The 12,041-nt window shown below is 43.7% G+C and overlaps 1 protein-coding gene across 2 annotated transcripts in view; it reads left to right on the top strand.

The window, feature by feature from the left end:
* Positions 1-3,341: 3,341 nt before the first annotated feature.
* Positions 3,342-12,041, top strand: part of PolD1 (DNA polymerase delta) — a 304,764-nt gene continuing 296,064 nt past the window's right edge. Inside the window, exon 1 of one of the 2 annotated variants that reach the window (XM_068375427.1) lies at positions 3,342-3,461. The gene's annotated coding sequence lies outside the window, so the exon portion shown is untranslated. Of the gene's footprint in view, positions 3,462-3,491; positions 3,513-12,041 lie in introns of those variants that run through there. The other variant, XM_068375428.1, reaches the window with a different exon arrangement.

Here is a 12,041-nt window from a genome sequence, read left to right on the forward strand (position 1 = left end):
TATATATATATATATAATCCCTGAAAATTTCATTTGAAGATATTCATTGGTATAGAGTGCTTTCAATGACGTCACTGGGAATCGACGGCGGCCATGCTGGAGGGCATACAAAGCGAAAACATGGCGGCTGCTACAGCGAATATGGACAATGAGAGCGACTTGTCAAACAATTGTCGGGTGATGATGAGCGTTTTTACAAGCAGAAACTCGATCTAATTGATGGCCTAGATCCATACCAGATGCAGAATTCATTCAGTCAAAATATTGAGGATTTTCCCAATATTTCATACATTGATATGGTGAACTACTTGGTACTGTCGGCCAACCCAGAACATGAGTGGGCATACATTTCCATTGAATAATCTGCTTCCAGAATTTGTTGTTTTTCCCTTTAATGCTTTTAAGTCCAAAATTAGATAAACACTGGGCCGATGAAGAGAGTGTTAATAATTATAATGCTAATATTGATCATTTAGCCTAACCTTGTGTATTATAATTTTTTATTGTCAAAATGTATGTAAAAGTTTTGCATTATTATGTCAAATCTTTATCAGTTCATGCCTAACCATTGTGTTTGTGTTTGGTTACAGATGCTATAATTTCTTATATACATATAAACATATGATGGACAAACTCTATTGTAATGCTCTTGGATGATCGTTTTGCCTCCTTGCAATTAAATGCGCAAGTTTAATTATTTTTTCGATGTTTCATATATAAGCTGAAGACCCCTTCGGATTAAACCAGCTTTCAGATATTATTATTATTATTTATAATCAATGTTTATTCATCACATAGGCCTGTATGTCTGCACAATTTAATACACAAATTAAAATAAATATAAATATACACTTAATTATATATAGGCATGAGCACCTTGGCGAAAGAGAGACCTAGGTAAGTAGCCTTTGTTAATATAGCCAATATGGGCGCTTTTAATTTTTGTTTTGTAAATCTGAGATGCCCCTTTTGATGTTTAAGAATTGAGATGCCCCCTCCCCCACACACACTACACACTGAACTGACGATGATACTTTTGAAGTCACCTATGCGATCGGATATAGCATGTTTACACGGGAATAATTATACTTTTAGGGCCTAGCCGAGACTGACCTGATATGAAATGATCAGAACAGATACGTGCTTAGGGTAGTGAGGATTCACGTAAATCAGCCCGTGATATTCTGGTCAACCACAAGTCACGTCTGCACTTGGATAATTCTTCTGTATCTTTGTCCTGATTCTGAATAACTGCCGGTATGCGGTAGAAACTCTTGTCATCTCTTCGTCCTCGATTCCCACAGCCAACAATAGCGCAAAAACTGGGCATTGTGTGAATGTGAATGTGATGAAATGGCTAAATATTCAACAGTTCAACCATAGCTATTCACTGAACGCGTCTTTGTATGCCCTCCAAGATGGCGGACCGGAAGTTTGATGACGTGTATTGAAAGGACTCTATAGGAGTTATTTACTCCGCCGCCGAAAAAATCAGTTGCTCCTTTTCACCCCCACCTTCGCTCCGAAATATATGATTAGGGAATGACTGGGTTATGGGTTGGGTGAGATATTAAAAAAAAAAAAATACATTTCTTATAAGGTCACTCGCTTCGTTCGCGATGATAATAATAATAATAATAATAATAATAATAATAATAATAATAATAATAATAATAATAATAATAATAATAATAATAATAATAATAATAATAATAATAATAATAATAATACTGTACGAAAAGTAATGGGCCAAGAAAACTACTCTGAGGAACACCAGACATCACATTCCTATACTCACGATGGTATCCATCAACAACGACTCTTTGCGATTTGTTACTTAAAAATTTAATGATAATGCTAAGAAAATATCCACCCACTTCCAACTGTTTGGGTTTGAAAAAGGCGGCACTAAAATCAAGTCCAATCAGACGAACTTCCTGATCACAATCAAGGGATTTTTATACAGCATTGAAAATTGTAAGAAGGGCATCATATGCTCCAAGGCCTTTACGAAAACCAAATTGTAAAATAAAGAACAAATGATTGCCTTCAGAATGCATAAACAATATTTAGCCTACATGGTATTTACACAGAATATGTACAAAGGTAAAATGAGTGATACAAGCGGTGTAGGACGTTGTCCTCACAATATATAATGCAAAGCATAACATTCACCTATTGGTAGAAACTGGTAAAAAGAGAGGGTTAGAAATTAATACAGAAAAGACTAATATTATAATTTACAACATGAAATAAAAGTCAGATCACATAGAGGAAATCAAAGTAGTAGAAAGTTTAACATACTTAGGAATAAAGATAGATATTAATGGGAACATATTTAAAACTCAGAAAAGGGTAATGATAGAAAAGGCACAAAAATTAGCTAATCTAACATATTCAGTTATAGAGAAAAGTTGCAATAAAGTAATAATAGGAAAAACTTTCTGGAAAAGCATTGCTTTACAATCTATTTTGTATAGAGCAAACATTATAAATCTAACAGAAACTTAAATAGAGAAACTACAAATGTTGGAGAATGGAGTATACAGGAAGATCTTAGGTGTCACTAAAAGTACAGCTAATGCTACTCTAAGAGGGGAGATATGTGCATCTTCTATGAAAGCAAGGGTGACGGATGGGAAGCTGCAGTATTTAAATCGTACCCTGAATGGGAAGAAGGATATAGTACTGAATACGATTATCCTGGATATTCAAGAATAAGAAGGAAGATGGTGGAAACAACCGGCAAAGTACTTAGAAGAGTTAAGATTGGACACAAGGTAGATAAGAAGAATGAACAAGACAGAAATAAAATCGAAAACCAGAAAGTGGAATACTGAAAAGTGGAAAGAAAAAATAGAAAGTAAAGTGAGCTTAGAAATATATAGAATGTGGAAGAAAGAAATTAAAGAAGAGGAAATTTATGACAATACATTTGCTTTAGTGATATTTTTAGAGCAAGTAATAATACGTTAAAACTAAACATTCTCAATAGACACAATGGGGGGAATGTAAAATGTAATTTTTGTGAAAATGAGGAGGAAGATTTGATAATTTTGTTGTTGTTTTGCCAGGAATATAGGAAAGTGAGGAATGAAATAATTGAGCTTCAACAACCCTTTGAGGAAGATCTAAATAAAATAGTAGGATTATTTTTATTTAGTGCAACAAATATACATACATACATACATATACCAAGGCACTCTCCCCCAATTTTGGGGATTAGCCGACATCAACAAATGAAACAAAAACAAAAAGGGACCTCTACTCTCTACGTTCCTCGCAACAAATATAAAGAAAAAAGAAGTATTAAACCTGATGTGGAGGAAAAGACAAAACAGTGAAAGAAGATAAACTTTGGACGCGCCGTTGCAAAGTTTGTGCCTCAGCCCGAACATAACCTGAACCTGACTACATAAGATAACATTTTAGTGGCGGGAATTGAACGAAAAGTTTCTCAGGTAATTATAAGATTTGTTAAACTAATGTTCTCCTAATTTTTACTAGTAAACGTAGGTTATAGGGTTTTTTATATAGATACTGACAAGCATCAAACTTTTTGAAAGACTATAATACAATAATCAGTTTCATAACACAACGGCTTTATGGTGAACTCAGGTTTGTTACTCTCAGTACAGACGATCTATTTTATTAGTCTTGTATTTAGAGACAAAATTACAGTAATTTGAAATGCTATATTGAGAATTGTTTTTATTTTGGAGAACGATTATTGGTAAATATGCGAAAGTAACCATCAATTTATCAGAGAAAACTTGGTGAACTTTAGGTATTCTTAACGTTATGATGTCAGTAACTGTTGAAGTCCGTTTTTCATGTTAAGATGATGACTGAAAAACCCCCTATTATACGAGAGTAGCAAGTTTTATTATAGTTACGGATGGTAAAAGCTTTTCTACTTAAAAACATTTCCTCTAGAAAAACATCTATTTTCTTCGAAAATGACTCATTTGCACTGCAAATAAGAGCAAGGGGGTCTTTGCATATCAGCGGCCAGTTCCTCCAGCGTGCATTAAGGGGTGTATGTATGATAGCTCCCACACGTATGTATTATTATGTCTAACTTGGAATATGACGGCGTAAGGGGAGTTGCAGGGGGTCGTTAGACACCCCGTTTGGTAAGTAGGTAAGGACACGGCTTGTAGGTTAGATTAAGGCGGAAAGTTTAGGTTAGTTGTCCATTTTTGGTAAATTTACAGTTTCATCCATTATGGGGAAACTGGAATAAAAATATATTTGTTGCATCAGAAATAGTGTAGTTCCAACGAATTTAACGTTTATTTTCACCGCAAACCATCCGATTTGGAGATTTACTATGTTGTTCTAGAATGCAGAAAGACCCTACTTCATCCCAACAATTATGGGGGACACCAGGTGGGAACCGGGTTTTTGGGTGGGGGGGGTCAAATGATATTTGCAATAAATGAATACTTATCCTTCCACCCCCCTCCCCCTATACCCCTATCTAGCCCTACCGGGGGGGGGGGGGGGGCTCCGCCCCTCCTGCGACCCCCCCCTTCGACCCCCCCTTAAGGCCACAGTGATTTTCAGGGCACTACTGAACCTAATAAACCCACCTAACCTAGCCTAGGGGCTCTGTACCCCTACCTATGGGCCCTGTACCCCTACCTAGGCCTACCGGGGGGGGGGGCTCTGCCCCCCCTGCTACCCCCCCCCCCCCTTAAGGCCACAGTGAATTTTGGGACACTACCGAACCTAATACAACCACCTAACCTAGGGCCCTGTACCCCTACCTAGGCCTACCCCTGCGAGGCCACCCCCCCTTACAGCCACTACCTAACACATCCATCAAACCAAATCCAAAGGGATGGTACTGCTGCATACATCGTTATACTATCACCATTTTAATATACTCTATAAATTAATGAAGCTTACCTTAAACTGTTGGTTCATCAAGATGTGTTGCTGCTTTGAGAAAAACGTGAAGCCGTTGGGAAGGTTCCTTGACATGCAGGCCAATTTTGATTTTGTAAAATTAAATTGTGTCTCTGGCACAAATGCACTAGTTTTTCAACAAATTCATTGTAAGTTACGAAACAGTCAGGACAAGAAAATGGAATTTCAACTTCTTGTGCAACATGAGATGACGCCCTTTCTATGGTCTCCATGTCTAAAAACGAAATGAAATGCCTGGGAAGATATTGTATTGTCGTGCTGTTGTATTGTCGCGCTGTGATTGGCCAAACATGTATGACGTCATAGTGGACAGGCGCTCTGATTGGCCAAACGTGTAAGACTTCATAGTGGACTAGTTTGTCAGCGGATTATAGTGGTTACAGGGCTCATTTAAGCAAATACAAGACAGTCAACAATAACAACAGACTTAGAAAAATCTGGGAGGAAGACATGAGTAGCGTGAGTTTGATCGTCGATATATAAAGAACTAGGCATTTGCGACAGATAATATTTTACAGAAATACTACAAAAGATTTGCTTTACTCGGGAAATATATTATTATAATAGATTTCCCATAATGGATGAAACTGTAAATTTTCCCCATTTTTAACCAATTTGTGAGGAACTGGCCGCTGATATACAAAGGCTCTGGCATACCACCCTCTCGTGAGTCTTTGGACCCCCTTATACAAAGACAATTATTGGGGACCCCAGTGGGAAACCAGGGTGTATTGGGTGGAGAAATGTGATAAACTAGAGATTTGCAGCAATAATAATGGTCAGAAATGCAAAATTAGCACAAGATAACCAGTTGGAAAAATATATGGTTCGTGTAAGTGGCTGGAAGCAGGCCAATATGTGATTATTCAACACTTGAGTTGTTCCGTAACTGAAATACAAACCACGCTATTTGATATGGGTAATTACTTTCAGCGTAGCTGAAATGACGAGCCATTAGAATTTTAATGAGGGTTTACTACCCCACTGGTAGTTAGCTGGGGGTAGGGGGTTAGCTTGCTACCACCCCCCCTCACACACACCTGTGATTGAGTTCACTTTGCTCTTGGCACGGGTGGTAGTCGGACGTGTCCGCTCTCACCCTCGCCTCTTTGACAGCCATTAATGCTTTTTGTCTTTTTACTTACTTTTTCTTATACTTGTAATATATATATAAACATTCTTTATGTTTATGTATATATTTGTGTATACAAATGTTGTAAGTTTTCTTTTCAGTGTTTGTGCTGTATGTGTGATGTACGACAACAACACTTGCGTAGTGCAAGGCCACCACAGTTTCACTTGGTGGGGAACGACGTCTGCCTTTTGGTCCATCGGTCTTCCCTTCGGCATATCTGTTAACTCGGCCGCCGCAGGGAATCGTCATCGCTGGACTCTCTTCATTCATCTATTATCTTCGCTTTTCCTCTTTTCCTACGGGATACTTGGAGTCTCAGCGAAAGGAATGTGAGCGTTTTTAGATTGACTATGGTCTCTCTCTACTTGAGGTCGTTCACCCCTTACTACAACTACGTACTATTACGGAAGCTCCTTTCCCGTTGCGGGTTAGGTTGCTTTTCCGTTTGTCTCAATTATTTTTTAGTGAAATCTAATTGTATTTTAACTTTTCAGCTTTCTCCGTGGGGAACACTTTCCTTCGGGGGGTCAGTGGTTCTCACTATTAGTGAACATTCTTAGATGATTTAGATAATTATAATTCTGTTTTTAAATTTGTAACTTCCCTGGTAGTTACATATATATAGCTTAAATCCTGCGTTTCGACGCGGCATTACAGAAATTCAAAATTCGTGGCGATCGCTGCCATGACAGTAGGTGGTCATACATGAGCGCCATCACTCGTAGGTTATTAGAACCATTCCCAACATCTTCAGAAATTCTCTGTCGTTGATTGAGTCAACACCTTGGGAATTCTTTTCGTGGATATATTACTTTATTCTACAATTTGGTGAAGTACCTTTTGTCTGATTATTGTTAGTAGCTTTCGCTGCCTTTCAACTATCGAAGATTTTATATAGGATAATTTTTGCGGGTCCAACTTGGACGGTTTAAGTGAACTTGATTTCATACAAAGATGTCCAGACCCAGTAATGGCTCTTCTGTTGTTAAACTTTGGTTGTTGGGCTAGACCAGCTTTCGAGCTGCTCTTTCTTCCCGCACTGTAATTAACAGGGAGCATGTATGTATTTGTTTTCGTTCCTTGTATTGTGGGATCAAAGATTTTTTCCCCCTACTTTTTAAACGAACAACTCTTAAAAGTATAATGGAAGGAAGACATTTTCTACATTAAACATTGTGATGTTACTATTTTGTAACATAACTCTTAGCAGAGCGGAATGTGATTACCTTGTAGGAATTTAGTCCTTCTTTGTGATGAAGTCACAGTCGTGACATAATCCGTTTAGTATGACTTGCATTTTATGAATTATTTTCTTTCTTGCAAGAAATGTTTAAAATATTAGCTTTCTAAGAATAAGTAAGTTTATAATGTAAGGAAATATATTAGTTTCAAGTATATATTTGTCCTATTAGTATATTTCACTTAGTCAATTTTCGATTTAGAGTTTTCTCGAGCGTACAGTCATTTTACGCTCGTAGTACGACTAAGAGAGATGTCAGATATTAAATGATCATTTTTGTTTCACAATACTTGTATTGTTATTAAATATTTTGCTTTTGAGAATAATAATATTATTCATATATCCTATTGTATTTTCATTTTGGCCCTTGACTAAAGAGAATATTCTCTCGCAACGGGCAGATCTATAATGATCTAACGTGAAATAGTTTAAAGAGCTAATGTTCAATGGCACATATAATGACGCAATGCAATCAAGCAACGATAAGTAATACTCTTGTCAATCGTTTTTTGTTTTGACAATTACTGGTATCGTTATTTTATATATCGATTTTGAAAATACTAATATTAATCATCTATTGTATTTTCTTTCTAGCCCTTGACGAAAGAGTATAATCTCTCGTAACGGGTAGGTCTATTAAGATCTAATGTGAAATAATTACAAGTGCTAGTATTCAGTGTCAGTGCAGTGTAGGGTGCGTTCGTTCGTATCCGTCATAATCCCAGCCGGGGACCTCTTCCATGCTCCCCAACCCCTGGGAGAAGGAAAGTCGAAAGGCAAAAGGATATGGCAGACCTCGATTAGCCAACGAACGTCCCCTCGAACGATCATTTGTTTCGTAACCGAAATACAAACCACGCTATTTACATGGGGTTTTACTTTCGGTGTAGCTGAAATGCCGAGCCATAAGAATTTTAACGAGGGTTAACTACCCCCGCACTAGTTAGCAAGGGGGTAGGGGAGTGGTAGCTAGCTACCCCTCCCCCCTCACACACCGGTGAACTGCTTCACTTCACTTTTGGCTCGGGCGATGAGCAGACGTCTCTGCTTCGCCCTCGCATTGTTGACAGCCTTAATTTTTTGCTTTTTCTTTCAGCTTGTGTGCTTGAAGTTGGGCTCTTCCTTTCTTCCCATCATGCGGAAGTGCCCTGGACTCTCCGACCGCCCTTGGGAAACGTTCATGTCAGCGGTCGAGACGGACCCTCACTCCTTATGCCCGCAGTGTCGAGGTCAACGGTGTGAAAGGGATACTGTAATACATGTAGTGAGTGCAGGGAGTGGCCTACCTCCCAGTGGGAGAGGTTTGCCCGGCGGCGTAAGAAGAAGCCTAAGCGGGACCGTTCTCCTTCAAGGATTGCCTTGAAGAAGGAGGGTTCCAGGGACTCTTCTTTCGCCGCCCGAACCTCCTCCAAAGCTCCCACTCGATTGGTCTCTCGCGAGAGGCCGGCGAGTGGTAGCGCAGGCCCTTCTTTTGTTTCCCAATCTCGGGGTTCGGGAGAGGGCGTTGCCTCCCATAGCGAGGCAGCTCCCCTTCCTGCTCCGGGGGAGGGCATTGATTCTGTTGATGACCGCGTGATTAACGATGATCTTTTACAGCTTTGGGCTTCCTTGGGGCTTAAGGGCTCGCCCTCCAAGGAAGCCCTGTTTGACCTGATGTAGTTGGGTGCAGCTGTCAAACAGTCGCCTGTAATAGCAGAGGTAGATCCTCTGTCTATTGTCAACGTTGTTATGGCAGAGGCTTCCGACGTGTTGGGTCAAACCCCTGCTGCGGTTGCGGTTGTTGCTGAAGGCTCAGTTCCCCCCTCCGAACATCCTTCGAGGGAGGAGCTGGGTCCAGCGGTCTCTCCTGCGGGTGACTCTCCCCCTCGGGGGAATGCACTGACAGAGACTCCTTTTCGGAGGACATCGGAGGACAGACGATGGTGTTACTGTGCCTCGAGGTCGTCTTCGCCGTAAGGCTCGCCCTCCTCTTCGCCGTAGAGGCCTTCCTTCTCCCTACAAGGGAGTTAGGAGGCGCCTCTTCGGATCTTCGCCTTCGACTTCCCCCGCAGAGGATCCTCCACGTTGAGAGCAGACCGTTGCAGCTGCTTCCTTGGACCTCTCCGCAAATCGTTCGCGATCTCCGACGCCTGCCAGATCTTCCAGTTTTCCATCCACGTTCCTGGACGCTGATGCGCAGTGGGCGCCTACGCACCCCGTTATCCAAAAGGCATCGGTCCCTTCGGGGCAAGAGGGCTCTTCCCACAATGTGGGTGAGTCTCTCGAGCGCCAGGTCTTACCTGCGCGCGCGTGCAGTCCTAAGGGTTCCTTAGCTAGCGCACAGGCACTCACAGGTCCCTCTGGACTCGCTGCGCCTGGCCGATCTCCCGAGTCTTGCCGTAGATCTTCAGCTCACTACTGCCCTCCTGCTCGCCAACGCTCTCCTACGCGCCAGCGCTCTCCTGTGCCTCAGAGACCTCCTGTGCGCCAGCGTTCTCCAGCTCGCCAGCGCACTTCTGTTCCTGCTACGCGCAATGCGCGCCATCGGTCTCCTGAGCGTCCACGATCTGCTCGTCAGCGCACAACGGCTCGCCCTGTTCCTGATGGGCGCCAACGTTCGCCCGCGCGCCCACGATCTCCAGATCTGGGCGCAGGCAGGGACACTGTCCCTCCGCCTCCTCGCCGACGTTCACCTGCGCGCCATCGCGCGCACTCTCCTGTGCGCACATCTAAGCCAGCCCGAGTTCCAGCGTGGCGCACCCACGAGATGTCTCCTGAGCCCGCCCACGAGCGTTCGCCTTTGCGCACTTCCTCGCCCTCTGGTCCTGCGCTCCAGTTGGTTCCTTCTGAACGCGCAGCTGCACGTCAACGATCTGCGCGCCAGCGACCTCTTACGCGCCCGCGCGATCCTTCGCCTGGACCAAGTCTACAGTAACCAGAAGCTCCCAAAGGCCAGCGCGGCTCTGCCCCTGTCCCAGGGAGTGAAGAGTGTCAGAGACAAGGTTGAGGGCCAGCTCGCCGAACTCGCCTCCTCCAGCCGTTCTTCTGTCGGGAACAAACTCCTCCCACCTCCTTGTGTACAATAGAGGAGGTACTTCGTGATTATGGGGGAGTCTTGTTTAGCTCTTCCCCTCCACCACTCCGTGGAAGAGCTCTCTAGGGGGATTTCTCTCGAGAAACTCTCCGCCCGGCAGGTGACATTCTCGGCTACGGAGATCCTAAGCCAGGAGAAGGTTGCGAAGTGTGCAATGCAGGCCACTTCGTGACTGGACATCTGGCTGGGGTCTCTAGGCATCCTGTTGCGATCCGAGGACTTGTCCAAGGAGAGCACCAGGAAGGCCCTTGAGACTTTCCTCCTCTCTGGCACGCGCTCCATCGAGTTTTTAGCTCACCAAGTTTCGAACTTGTGGGCAAGCTCGATTCTAAAATGTCTGGATGCCGTGACCGAGAGGTTCCTCTCGAAAGTCCCAGCCGTGGATGTCTGCAGGCTCAGACACTCCTCCATTCTTGGAGAGAGTTTGTTCGAGCCCAAGGATGTCGAACGGACAGCTGAGAGGTGGAGGAAGTCGAATCAAGATTCGCTTCTCCAAAGGGCCCTTACATCTCAGCCCTACAAGCCTCCAGCCCCTCAACAACAACCTCAGCAGCCTTGTCAGTCTAGGACATCGAGACAGGCTCTGGCAACAAAGGCCAAGGTGTCTAAGCAGCAGCCCTTTCCTGTCAAGGACAAGAAAAGCGGGAAGTTCTCCAGGGGAGGTAAGAATCCTAGGGGGAGCGACCGAGGCCGTAAACGCTTAGATTGGCAATCCCCCTGCATGTCCACCAGTGGAGGGATGCCTACAAAGTTGCGCGAACAGGTGGCAGCAACTCGGGGGCCGATTCCTGGACGATCTCTGTGATCAACCAAGGATATCGCGTCCCGTTCATAACATCTCTTCCTCCCCTGACAGCGAATCCAGTGTCGTTGAGCTCCTATGCCATTGGATCGGTAAAGGGGCTAGCCCTTCAGGCAGAAGTCGAGACCATACTCAAGAAGGATGCTTTCCAGGAGGTCGTCTACGGCTCCCCAGGCTGCTTCAGTCGACTCTTTCTTGTAAAGAAGGCGTCTGGAGGCTAGAGACCTGTCATCGACCTCTCAGCTCTGAACAAGTTTGTCAAGCAAACTCCGTTCAGCATGGAGACAGCGGACATGGTCAGACTTGCAGTGAAACCGCAAGGCTTCATGTGCACTCTGGATTTGAAGGACGCGTACTTCCAGATCCCAGTCCATCCGTCTTCCAGGAAGTACTTGAGATTAAGCCTAGACAACAAGACCTACCAGTTCAAGGTGCTGTGTTTCGGTCTCTCCACAGCACCTCAGGTGTTCACCAGAGTGTTCACCCTGATTTCTTCGTGGGCACACAGGAACGGCATTCGTCTCCTCCGCTATCTGGACGACTGGCTGATCCTGGCAGACTCGGAGTTGACCCTTCTTCGACACCGAGTCAAGCTTCTGGGACTTTGCCAAAATCTAGGGATCATGGTGAACCTCGAGAAGTCTTCTCTGCTTCCAACTCAACGACTGGTATATCTAGGCATGATATTAGACACCAATCTCCACAAAGCCTTTCCATCAGACGACAGGATAGCAAGGCTGAGGAGGGTCGCAAGACCTTTCCTCGGACGGGAAGCCCTTCCAGCCCAATCGTGGTTACGTCTCCTTGGTCACCTAGCCTCCCTGGCCCGTCTAGTTCCGAACGGCCGCCTCAGGAT

The sequence above is a fragment of the Palaemon carinicauda genome, chromosome 6 (assembly GCF_036898095.1).
Source record: "Palaemon carinicauda isolate YSFRI2023 chromosome 6, ASM3689809v2, whole genome shotgun sequence".
In the NCBI taxonomy this organism is placed as follows: domain Eukaryota; kingdom Metazoa; phylum Arthropoda; class Malacostraca; order Decapoda; family Palaemonidae; genus Palaemon; species Palaemon carinicauda.